This window comes from Tachypleus tridentatus, chromosome 9, assembly GCF_004210375.1.
Source record: "Tachypleus tridentatus isolate NWPU-2018 chromosome 9, ASM421037v1, whole genome shotgun sequence".
Taxonomy (NCBI): Eukaryota; Metazoa; Arthropoda; class Merostomata; order Xiphosura; family Limulidae; genus Tachypleus; species Tachypleus tridentatus.
Window position 1 is genome coordinate 11,665,958 of NC_134833.1, and position 12,616 is coordinate 11,678,573.

The window sequence follows — 12,616 nt, forward strand, 5'->3', positions numbered from 1 at the left end:
GAAATATAAGATGATTTTCGCACATTTAGCCTGAAAGGAACAACATATATAAACATAACACTAAACAGTCTGATCAAAAACCCATAACCGTCAGGTAAGAGCGCCTCAAAGGCTTCCTTCTTTCAAATGTATCACATGGTTACAAAAAAAAGTTAAAAAATAAACAAGACAGTCGCTTATTCACTCACTTATGAAATCAAATTTGGGTTACTTAATCCTTTACCAGTTCTACCTACTTCTAAACAAGTCTCAGTCGATGTTTAGTCCGTTCCCTATCACTTCTACCAATACCTAAACAAGTCTCAGTCGATGTTTAGTACGTTCCTTATCACTTCTACCTATATCCAAACAAGTCTCATTCGACGTATAGTCCGTTCCTTATCACTTCTACCTATATCTAAACAAGTCTCAGTCGACGTTTAGTCCGTTCCTTATCACTTATACCTACATATAAACAAGTCTCAGTCGATGTTTAGTCCGTTCCCTATCACTTCTACCAATACCTAAACAAGTCTCAGTCGATGTTTAGTACGTTCCTTATCACTTCTACCTATATCTAAACAAGTCTCATTCGACGTATAGTCCGTTCCTTATCACTTCTACCTATATCTAAACAAGTCTCAGTCGACGTTTAGTCCGTTCCTTATCACTTATACCTACATATAAACAAGTCTCAGTCGATGTTTAGTCCGTTCCTTATCACTTCTACCTACATCTAAAAAAGTCTCATTCGACGTATAGTCCGTTCCTTATCACTTCCACCTATATCTAAACAAGTCTCAGTCGACGTTTAGTCCGTTCCTTATCACTTATACCTACATATAAACAAGTCTCAGTCGATGTTTAGTCCGTTCCTTATCACTTCTACCTACTTCTAAACATGTCTCAGTCGATGTTTAGTCCGTTCCTTATCACTTCTACCTGTATCTAAACAAGTCTCAGTCGATGTTTAGTCCGTTCCTTATCACTTCTACCTACATCTAAACAAGTCTCAGTCGATGTTTAGTCCGTTCCTTATCACTTCTACCTACATCTAAACATGTCTCAGTTGATGTTTAGTCCTTTCCTTATCACTTCTACCTACATTTAAACAAGTGTCAGTCGATGTTTAGTCCGTTTTTTATAACTTCTACCTATATCTAAACAAGTCTCAGTCGATGTTTAGTCCGTTCCTTATCACTTCTACCTACATCTAAACAAGTTTCAGCCGATGTTTAGTCCATTCCTTATCACTTCTTCCTACTTCTAAACAAGGTTCAGCCGATGTTTAGTCAGTTCCTTATCACTTCTACCTAAATCTAAACAAGTCTCAGTCGATGTTTAGTCCGTTCCTTATCACTTCTACCTACTTCTAAACAAGTTTCAGCCGATGTTTAGTCCGTTCCTTATCACTTCTTCCTACTTCTAAACAAGGTTCAGCCGATGTTTAGTCAGTTCCTTATCACTTCTACCTACATCTAAACAAGTCTCAGTCGATGTTGTTTAGTCCATTCTTTATCACTTCTACCTACATCTAAACAAGTCTCAGTCGATGTTTAGTCCGTTCCTTATCACTTCTACCTACATCTAAACAAGTCTCAGTCGATGTTTAGTCCGTTCCTTATCACTTCTTCCTACTTCTAAACAAGGTTCAGCCGATGTTTAGTCAGTTCCTTATCACTTCTACCTACATCTAAACAAGTCTCAGTCGATGTTGTTTAGTCCATTCTTTATCACTTCTACCTACATCTAAACAAGTCTCAGTCGATGTTTAGTCCCTTCCTTATCACTTCTACCTATATCTAAACAAGTCTCAGTCGATGTTTAGTCCTTTCCTTATCACTTCCACCTATATCTAAACACGTCTCAGTCGATGCTTAGTCCATTCCTTACGACTCCAGCTGTACCTACATGTGATCAAACTTCTACTTACTGTATTTATATAATTTCTTACCACTACTGAAATCTTAAGAGACATATTATTGTCTCAGTTTGTCACAAAGTAATCAAATCATAATTTTCTTACAAAATTATCAAACTATTGATATGATTATTCTCTATCAGGGTGTAACTTTAGTCAGAATGAAACATCCTTAACCTCGAATTTGAAACAAATAGAGTTTTGATGAAAGAAACATGTAGACTGTTACATAATGATTATTTTGTACTGATGAATATATATATATATATATGTTATGTTACATGTTAAAATTACTGAACAAATTCAAAGAGTTAAAATTAACTTTTTATATTTTGCTTCCTTACACATTAATTGTTTATGGAACGTCCACTCATAATGTCATATACTTCCTTTTGTTAATGGCCTGTTGATCATATAATATGAACGTTTTATATCACAACAACGCAAGGTTTTAATAACAAGATAATCTCTTTAACATATAAGACAAGCCAACTCAACATCGTTTTTATAACAACATAAGCTGTTATCTTATCGGATGAGTCAATCAACAAAGCTTTTTTGACATGATAGGCTCATGAACTGAGGATACGAGCCATCCCACGAGTGTGTAAGCTTTCTTAGTTGAAGCGTTTGACATCTGTATGGATTGAGAGTGACCAAAGAATACAACGTACATATATGAAGATGTTAATATATGTTTCGGATTCTTCTATGACCTAAACTTTAGCCTTGTTTTCGTATCAAATTCAAAACTGGAGGCAGTTTCACTAATGCTATTACGAAGACATAACTTATAGTGGTTTAGAAATCTAAGTTTTCTTAATGAAATTTAACATAATGGTTTATTGAAAGAGCCATATATTATATTTATGAAAAATATAAACAAAGTTGTGATTAATTTTACATTTACAGTATTGCATTTTGTACAAATTATAGTTAACACAGTTGATTGACTGTTCAGTTTAAATACAAATACACTTATACAGAGTTTACGTACGTTATATTAAAATAATTTGCTAGACTCGACACGTTTGGTCATCCATCTGTCAAGTATTCCCTTTAGAGTTGTTTCTATTGTCGTGTGAAAAGCATGGTTTCAATACCTGCTTCATTTTCCAGCTGCTTGAGATATGTGACAGTTGAACGGATATGTGGTGAAAGCGACGTGATTACACGTGGCTTGTGTCATTTTTCTAGATGGAGATCCTTCTTGATCATATTGTGTCATGTTGTCTAAGACACAAAGACAGACAGATTTTGCCACTTAAGTTTGTGTTCGTTGATTCTTATCTGTTACAAAAGACATCGGTCGCACCTTGTTCATCACGGCGGGGGTACGACTTGTTGAAGTACTCTCTGTAAATGATCCTGATGGCCCAAGATGATCCATGTTCCTTTATTTTCTGACGTCGTTAAGTACAGTAGATACTTCCGCATTAGAAATATCAAGTCCTCGATATTGATACATATCTATAGCATGAGTGTAAGAATATTTTACATCTGGAAGGGTTGTTTAATGTTGCTTTCAAAAGCGATCAATTTCCAGTAATATCACACTAATTGACAATGTTAGAACGTAGTTCCGGTAAATGACGTTCAGATGTAACAAGTGTGTGGCAGCTAACACTACAGCTTCAACACACCAGGTAAGATGGCAGATGTAACAAGTGTGTGGCAGCTAAGACTAGACATTTAACACACCAGGTAAGATAGCACATATAATAAGTATGTGAGAGCTAAGACTAGACATTTAACACACGCAGTTGTCGCGTGTCTTGCCTTGAGATACTTCTTACGTCTTTCCTAGCCAAGACATTTTTAAGATAGTTTTGAGAAACAAGTTAGGAAATATTTTGGACCAACTAACCCACCAAATAAGTAAGTAAGATGGCAGATGTAACAAGTGTGTGGCAGCTAACACTACAGCATTAACACACCAGACAAGATGGCAGATGTAACAAGTGTGTGGCAGCTAACACTACAGCTTCAACACACCAGGTAAGATGGCAGATGTAACAAGTGTGTGGCAGCTAACACTACAGCTTTAACACACCAGGTAAGATGGCAGATGTAACAAGTGTGTGGCAGCTAACACTACAGCTTTAACACACCAGACAATATGGCAGATGTAACAAGTGTGTGACAGCTAAAACTAGACATTTAACACACCAGGTAAGATAGCACGTATAATAAGTATGTGAGAGCTAAGACTAGACATTTAACATACCAGGTAAGATAGCACATATAATAAGTATGTGAGAGCTAAGACTAGACATTTAACACACCAGGTAAGAAAGCAGATGTAACAAGTTTGGGACAGCTAAGACTAGAAATTTAACACACCAGGTAAGATAGCACATATAATAAGTATGTGAGAGCTAAGACTAGACATTTAACACACCAGGTAAGAAAGCAGATGTAACAAGTTTGTGACAGCTAAGACTAGACATTTAACACACCAGGTAAGATAGCACATATAATAAGTATGTGAGAGCTAAGACTTTACATTTAACACACCAAGATAAGATAGCAGACATAACAAGTGTGTTACAGTTAAAACAGCAGACGTAACAAGCATATGACAGCTAAGAGTGGACATTTAACACACCAGGTACGATACCAGATGTAATTAATATGTGAGAGCGAAGACTGGACATTTAATATACCAAGATAAGATAGCAAATGTAACAAGTGTGTTACAATTAATACTAAACATTTGGCACACCGGGTAAGATAGCAGGTTTAGCAAGTGTGTGACAGGTAAGGCTATGCACCTAACACACCAAGTACGTAAGACACAAGACGTAACACACGTGTAAGAGGTAACACTAGGCATCTGATACACCAAGTAAATAAACTGTGGTCTTCTAATTCTAGTGTAACAAAGCTAAAAATATACGATTTTCTAGATTGTTTTTTATGGTGAAAAGAATTTACCAATAAAATGATTGGTGTATCTTGTCTCTGTTACTTAACTATAAATTGCGAATAAAAGTTTACACGTAGCTTACTTATAAAGTATGGTAAAAGGCAAAAACGTTCAGTTTATGTTATGAATAAACTAAGGTTTGTCTGTTTCACAAGGAACTAGCTCTCAGTTTTAGAAGTAAAAATCCGGGAACATTTTTCTTGGGTCTTTGTAAACACACGCTGAAATACCACAATTAATTATCTAGTTTGTCATGCATTTTAACTAATAATGAAAAGGTTTTACGCGCATGGGATGTTTGTATTTTTAATTAAATACCGAAGTCACCTTTATTAACTCTAAAGTTTTGTCATTAATTAAAGTACTGTTAACATTTAAAAAAAACCAACATGAACAATATATTAATATACTTGGTTTTTATTTCGTTTCTAATTAATAATTCCCTTAAACCAAAGTTAAGTAAGTTCAAACTTCTTTCTTGTTAACCGACAAACAGAGATTTGTAGTTTGAAATAACTAAACTAAGAAGTTCGATAGTTTTTAATTTTAGGATTACGTACCCTATTCAACTAAACACGACTTCATCTCTAACTGAACCAACGTAAGTTGTTCTGTGGTAAAACCCGCGAGTTAAACTTTTGATCTTCTGAAAAAAAGGTACAAAAAAGTCATCGAACCATTTGCAGAAAGTTGTGCAATCAGCCACTTGCACATCTAATATTTGTTGCACCTTAAGAACTGGTTACAATGAATTATAAATATAAGGATTTGTTGTTCTTTAGTTTCATGGATGTAAAGTAAAATTATATTACAGATACTTAGAACATGATTATAATGGAAATTATAATAGCGAACGTTTCACATCTTTTGTATTAACTTTAAGACACATAACATGCAGATCTAGCAAGTTATAACTCTAACCTGTTGAAGCATTTCAACAGAAACTACAGAATATGTCAGGAATACCGTATATTACAGTTAGCGTTATTACAGTCTGTTTCTATTGGAGTTCACAGAGTACTTGTTGCAGTGTATAGTTATTATGATATGGAAATTCCACGACAACCATTCAAAGTACAAAAAAACATTCACATGTCAAAATTCTTATCTCATTATAGTTGGTAGCAAATCGACAATCACTTGTAGGAGTCGATTAAGTACGCTAATCCCTTCTCTAATGATGTAACAGACGTCAGGCCATTGTTTCTAAACAGACCTCGAATAGGTTCGCGTGCTCGTGGTTCACGTATCTTTAGTAGAGCATTATCTGTATTCACAATAATCGTGTACATGTTTAGTGCACTAAGAAAGAAGTATTCCTCCAGTGACCGTCAGAGGGACAGTCCTGGAAGTAGAAGAATCCCTCCAGTGATCGTCAGAGGGACAGTCCTGGAAGTAGAAGAATCCTTCCAGTGACCGTCAGAGGGACAGTCCTGGAAGTAGAAGAATCCCTCCAGTGACCCTCAGAGGGACAGTCCTGGAAGTAGAAGAATCCTTCCAGTGACCGTCAGAGGGACAGTCCTTGAAATAAGAAGAATCCCTCCAGTGACCGTCAGAGACAGTCCTGGAAGTAGAAGAATCCTTCCAGTGACCGTCAGAGGACAGTCCTGGAAATAGAAGAATCCCTCCAGTGACCGTCAGAGCGACAGTCCTGGAAGTAGAAGAATCCCTCCAGTGATCGTCAGAGGGACAGACCTGGAATTAGAAGAATCCCTCCAGTGACCGTCAGAGGGACAGTCCTGGAAGTAGAAGAATCCCTCCAGTGACCGTCAGAGGGACAGTCCTGGAAGTAGAAGAATCTCTCCAGTGACCGTCAGAGGGACAGTCCTGGAAGTAGAAGAATCCCTCCAGTGACCGTCAGAGGGACAGTCCTGGAAGTAGAAGAATCCTTCCAGTGACCATCAGAGGGACAGTCCTGGAAGTAGAAGAATCCCTCCAGTGACCGTCAGAGCGACAGTCCTGGAAGTAGAAGAATCACTCCAGTGACCGTCAGAGGGACAGTCCTGGAAGTAGAAGAATCCCTCCAGTGACCGTCAGAGGGACAGTCCTGGAAGTAGAAGAATCACTCCAGTGACCGTCAGAGGGACAGTCCTGGAAGTAGAGTGTTTTCCTTTTCGATATTCCGAGTTTTGTTAGTGTTTGTACATCTTTACTAATAGTTCGGTCACGTGAATAGCTACAACAAATCCTGACAAGCCAGGTATTATTTTGACAGCTTGAGGAAGAACGTACAGTAACTTATTTACAGTTATCGTTATAAAAACCTTACAAACCTCATCAAGGATATTAGTTTTCGTCCGTGTTATTTCCGGGATTTAAATAAATAAAATAATTAGAAATTATTATTTTTTTCTCCATTCTATATAAAATACTCCATGGAAAGTAACTGTTGATCTATGACATGTTTTAGTACCAGCATGACGTGTTTTAGTACCAGCATGACGTGTTTTAGTACCAGCATGACATGTTTTAGTACCAGCATGACATGTTTTAGTACCAGCATGACGGATTGTTCTATTTTTTAAGTTATTTTGCATTTATGAGACTCAGAAAATCTGAATCACTATAACTGACATTAGTTGGATTCTAACTCTTTCTTAGGAAAAACAAAAGACAAACACGAAGCATGACATCGTCATATTGAAACTGGGTGGTATTGGATAACCCTAAAATAACCCTGAGATAGAATAATAGAATTTTTACGACAGTTGGAGGGTGTTAATGGAGTGAAAACACTACTTATGAGAAATTGGATAACTGCAAAAGTTAGAAGGGTGTAATGGAGTGAAGAGACTACTTATGAGAAATTGGATAACTGCGAGAGTTGGAAGGGTGTTGATGGAGGGAAGACTACTTATGAGAAACTGGATAGCTGTAAGAGTTGGGTGTTCATGGAGTAAGGACACTACTTATGATAATTTCTTTCTGTTTTATAGAAACTGTTTTAACATATTGTTAACTATTAATACTCTTACATCTTTCGTTTAATTTATACATTTCTTTCGCGCAAATTAAATGTGGCGACAACATTTCCAGTTATGATTGGCTACACTCCAAGGTGGCTTCATCCAGAACACTCGGTTTACATATGATCAAATACGTATCTCTATATTACATTCCACCCACTTACCATCATGATAAACCTACTTGAACAAGTGTTTTCATCGTATTTCTAAGTATAATTTCCTTCTAATGATCGAATTTTAAATAATGAACATTTCTTAAGAAAATGAGCTTCGCGAACGTGTTTCTCGGTGGGACATCAGTAAGCCTTGGAGTTACAATGCCAATATTACAGGGTAAGCCTTGGAGTTACAATGCCAATATTACGGGTAAGCCTTGGAGTTACAATGCCAATATTACGGGGTAAGCCTTGGAGTTACAATGCCAATATTACGGGTAAGCCTTGGAGTTACAATGCCAATATTACGGGGTAAGCCTTGAGTTACAATGCCAATATTACGGGTAAGCCTTGGAGTTACAATGCCAATATTACGGGTAAGCCTTGGAGTTACAATGCCAATATTACGGGTAAGCCTTGAGTTACAATGCCAATATTACGGGTAAGCCTTGGAGTTACAATGCCAATATTACGGGTAAGCCTTGGAGTTACAATGCCAATATTACGGGTAAGCCTTGAGTTACAATGCCAATATTACGGGTAAGCCTTGAGTTACAATGCCAATATTACGGGTAAGCCTTGGAGTTACAATGCCAATATTACGGGTAAGTTCTTGGAGTTACAACGCCAATATTACGGGGTAAGCCCTGGTGTTACAATGCCAATATTACGGGTAAGCCTTGGAGTTACAATGCCAATATTACGGGGTAAGCCTTGGAGTTACAATGCCAATATTACGGGTAAGCCCTGGAGTTACAACGCCAATATTACGGGTAAGCCTTGCGTTACAATGCCAATATTACGGGTAAGCTTTGGAGTTACAATGCCAATATTACGGGGTAAGCCCTGGAGTTACAATGCCAATATTACGGGGTAAGCCTTGAGTTACAATGCCAATATTACGGGTCAAACCTTGAGTTACAATGCCAATATTACGGGTAAGCCTGGTGTTACAATGCCAATATTACGGGTAAGCCTTGGAGTTACAATGCCAATATTACGGGTAAGCCTTGGAGTTACAATGCCAATATTACGGGTAAGCCTTGGAGTTACAATGCCAATATTACAGGGTAAGCTTTGGAGTTACAATGCCAATATTACGGGGTAAGCCTTGAGTTACAATGCCAATATTACGGGGTAAGCCTTGGAGTTACAATGCCAATATTACGGGGTCAGCCTTGGAGTTACAATGCCAATATTACGGGGTAAGCCTTGGTGTTACAATGCCAATATTACGGGGTAAGCTTTGAGTTACAATGCCAATATTACGGGTAAGCCTTGAGTTACAATGCCAATATTACGGGTAAGCCTTGGAGTTACAATGCCAATATTACGGGGTAAGCCTTGGAGTTACAATGCTAATATTAGGGGGTTCGATTCCACTCAATGAACACAGCAGATCGCCCCACGTGGGTTTTTTATAAGGAAAAACACCCACTCGCCGAACGTGCTGGTACGAGTGAATTCGGAGTTTAAACACAGGGAAATGAAACTTATATGTTCCTTCGCAATAATATTATCATGGGACGATTTGATATTTTAGTACGTCGTAAGTGTCAGGTAAGACATGATGAGTCGAAAACTCCAGTTGTCGATTAAGTCATTTAGCTTTAAAAAAATAAAATAGAAATGTAAGCCATCTTTGTTGGATTCAACAAAAACTGTAATTTACGTTATTCAGTACCATGAACAGTGTAATGTGGTCAACTTTTATAACCACTCAATAAAATCAGAAAATATTATTTTTAGTCTTAACATTAAAACAGTACAGGCTGTCATTTAGAAAAAAAACATTATATACTTTAATATGAGACTATGGTGCCCCTCTGGTTTTGTTTTGTTTAACAATCTTATCAGTGATGGTGTGCTGTATCACACAATATCTAGTTTCACAGTGTGCTGTATCACACAATATCTAGTTTCATAGTGTGTTGTATCACACAATATCTAGTTTCATAGTGTGTTGTATCACACAGTAACTAGTTTCATAGTGTGTTGTATCACACAGTAACTAGTTTCATAGTGTGTTGTATCACACAATAACTAGTTTCATAATGTGTTGTATTACAATATCTAGTTTCATAGTGTGTTGTATTACAATATCTAGTTTCATAATGTGTTGTATTACAATATCTAGTTTCATAGTGTGTTGTATTACAATATCTAGTTTCATAGTGTGTTGTATTACAATATCTAGTTTCATAATGTGTTGTATTACAATATCTAGTTTCATAGTGTGTTGTATCACACAGTAACTAGTTTATTAGTGTGTTGTATCACACAGTAACTAGTTTCATAGTGTGTTGTATCACACAGTAACTAGTTTCATAGTGTGTTGTATTACAATATCTAGTTTCATAGTGTGTTGTATCACACAGTAACTAGTTTCATAGTGTGTTGTATCACACAATATCTAGTTTCATAGTGTGTTGTATAACACAGTAACTAGTTTCATAGTGTGTTGTATCACACAGTAACTAGTTTCATAGTGTGTTGTATCACACAGTAACTACTTTCATAGTGTGTTGTTTAACACAATATCTAGTTTCATAGTGTGTTGTATCACACAGTAACTAGTTTATTAGTGTGTTGTATCACACAGTAACTAGTTTCATAGTGTGTTGTATCACACAATAACTAGTTTCATAGTGTGTTGTATCACACAGTAACTAGTTTCATAGTGTGTTGTATTACAATATCTAGTTTCATAGTGTGTTGTATCACACAATAACTAGTTTCATAGTGTGTTGTATCACACAGTAACTAGTTTCATAGTGTGTTGTATCACACAATATCTAGTTTCATAGTGTGTTGTATAACACAGTAACTAGTTTCATAGTGTGTTGTATCACACAGTAACTAGTTTCATAATGTGTTGTATCACACAGTAACTAGTTTCATAGTGTGTTGTATTACACAGTAACTAGTTTCATAGTGTATTCTATTACACAGGTACTAGTTTCATAGTGTGTTGTATCACACAATAACTAGTTTCATAGTGTGTTGTATTACAATATCTAGTTTCATAGTGTGTTGTATTACAATATCTAGTTTCATAGTGTGTTGTATTACAATATCTAGTTTCATAGTGTGTTGTATCACACAGTAACTAGTTTATTAGTGTGTTGTATCACACAGTAACTAGTTTCATAGTGTGTTGTATCACACAATAACTAGTTTCATAGTGTGTTGTATCACACAGTAACTAGTTTCATAGTGTGTTGTATTACAATATCTAGTTTCATAGTGTGTTGTATCACACAGTAACTAGTTTCATAGTGTGTTGTATCACACAATAACTAGTTTCATAGTGTGTTGTATCACACAGTAACTAGTTTCATAATGTGTTGTATCACACAATATCTAGTTTCATAGTGTGTTGTATAACACAGTAACTATTTTCATAGTGTGTTGTATCACACAGTAACTAGTTTTATAATGTGTTGTATCACACAGTAACTAGTTTCATAGTGTGTTGTATCACACAATAACTAGTTTCATAGTGTATTGTATCACACAGTAACTAGTTTCATAATGTGTTGTATTACAGCATCTAGTTTCATAGTGTGTTGTATTACAACATCTAGTTTCATAGTGTGTTGTATCACACAGTAACTACTTTCATAGTGTGTTGTTTAACACAATATCTAGTTTCATAGTGTGTTGTATCACACAATAACTAGTTTCATAGTGTGTTGTATCACACAGTAACTAGTTTATTAGTGTGTTGTATCACACAATAACTAGTTTCATAGTGTGATGTATCACACAGTAACTAGTTTATTAGTGTGTTGTATCACACAGTAAGTAGTTTCATAGTGTGTTGTATCACACAATAACTAGTTTCATAGTGTGTTGTATCACACAGTAACTAGTTTCATAGTGTGTTGTTTAACACAATATCTAGTTTCATAGTGTGTTGTATCACACAGTAACTAGTTTATTAGTGTGTTGTATCACACAGTAACTAGTTTCATAGTGTGTTGTATCACACAGTAACTAGTTTCATAGTGTGTTGTATTACAATATCTAGTTTCATAGTGTGTTGTATCACACAGTAACTAGTTTCATAGTGTGTTGTATCACACAATATCTAGTTTCATAGTGTGTTGTATAACACAGTAACTAGTTTCATAGTGTGTTGTATCACACAGTAACTAGTTTCATAATGTGTTGTATCACACAGTAACTAGTTTCATAGTGTGTTGTATTACACAGTAACTAGTTTCATAGTGTATTGTATTACACAGTAACTAGTTTCATAGTGTGTTGTATCACACAATAACTAGTTTCATAGTTTTTTGTATTACAATATCTAGTTTCATAGTGTGTTGTATTACAATATCTAGTTTCATAGTGTGTTGTATTACAATATCTAGTTTCATAGTGTGTTGTATTACAATATCTAGTTTCATAGTGTGTTGTATCACACAGTAACTAGTTTCATAGTGTGTTGTATCACACAATAACTAGTTTCATAGTGTGTTGTATCACACAGTAACTAGTTTCATAATGTGTTGTATCACACAATATCTAGTTTCATAGTGTGTTGTATAACACAGTAACTATTTTCATAGTGTGTTGTATCACACAGTAACTAGTTTCATAATGTGTTGTATCACACAGTAACTAGTTTCATAGTGTGTTGTATCACACAATAACTAGT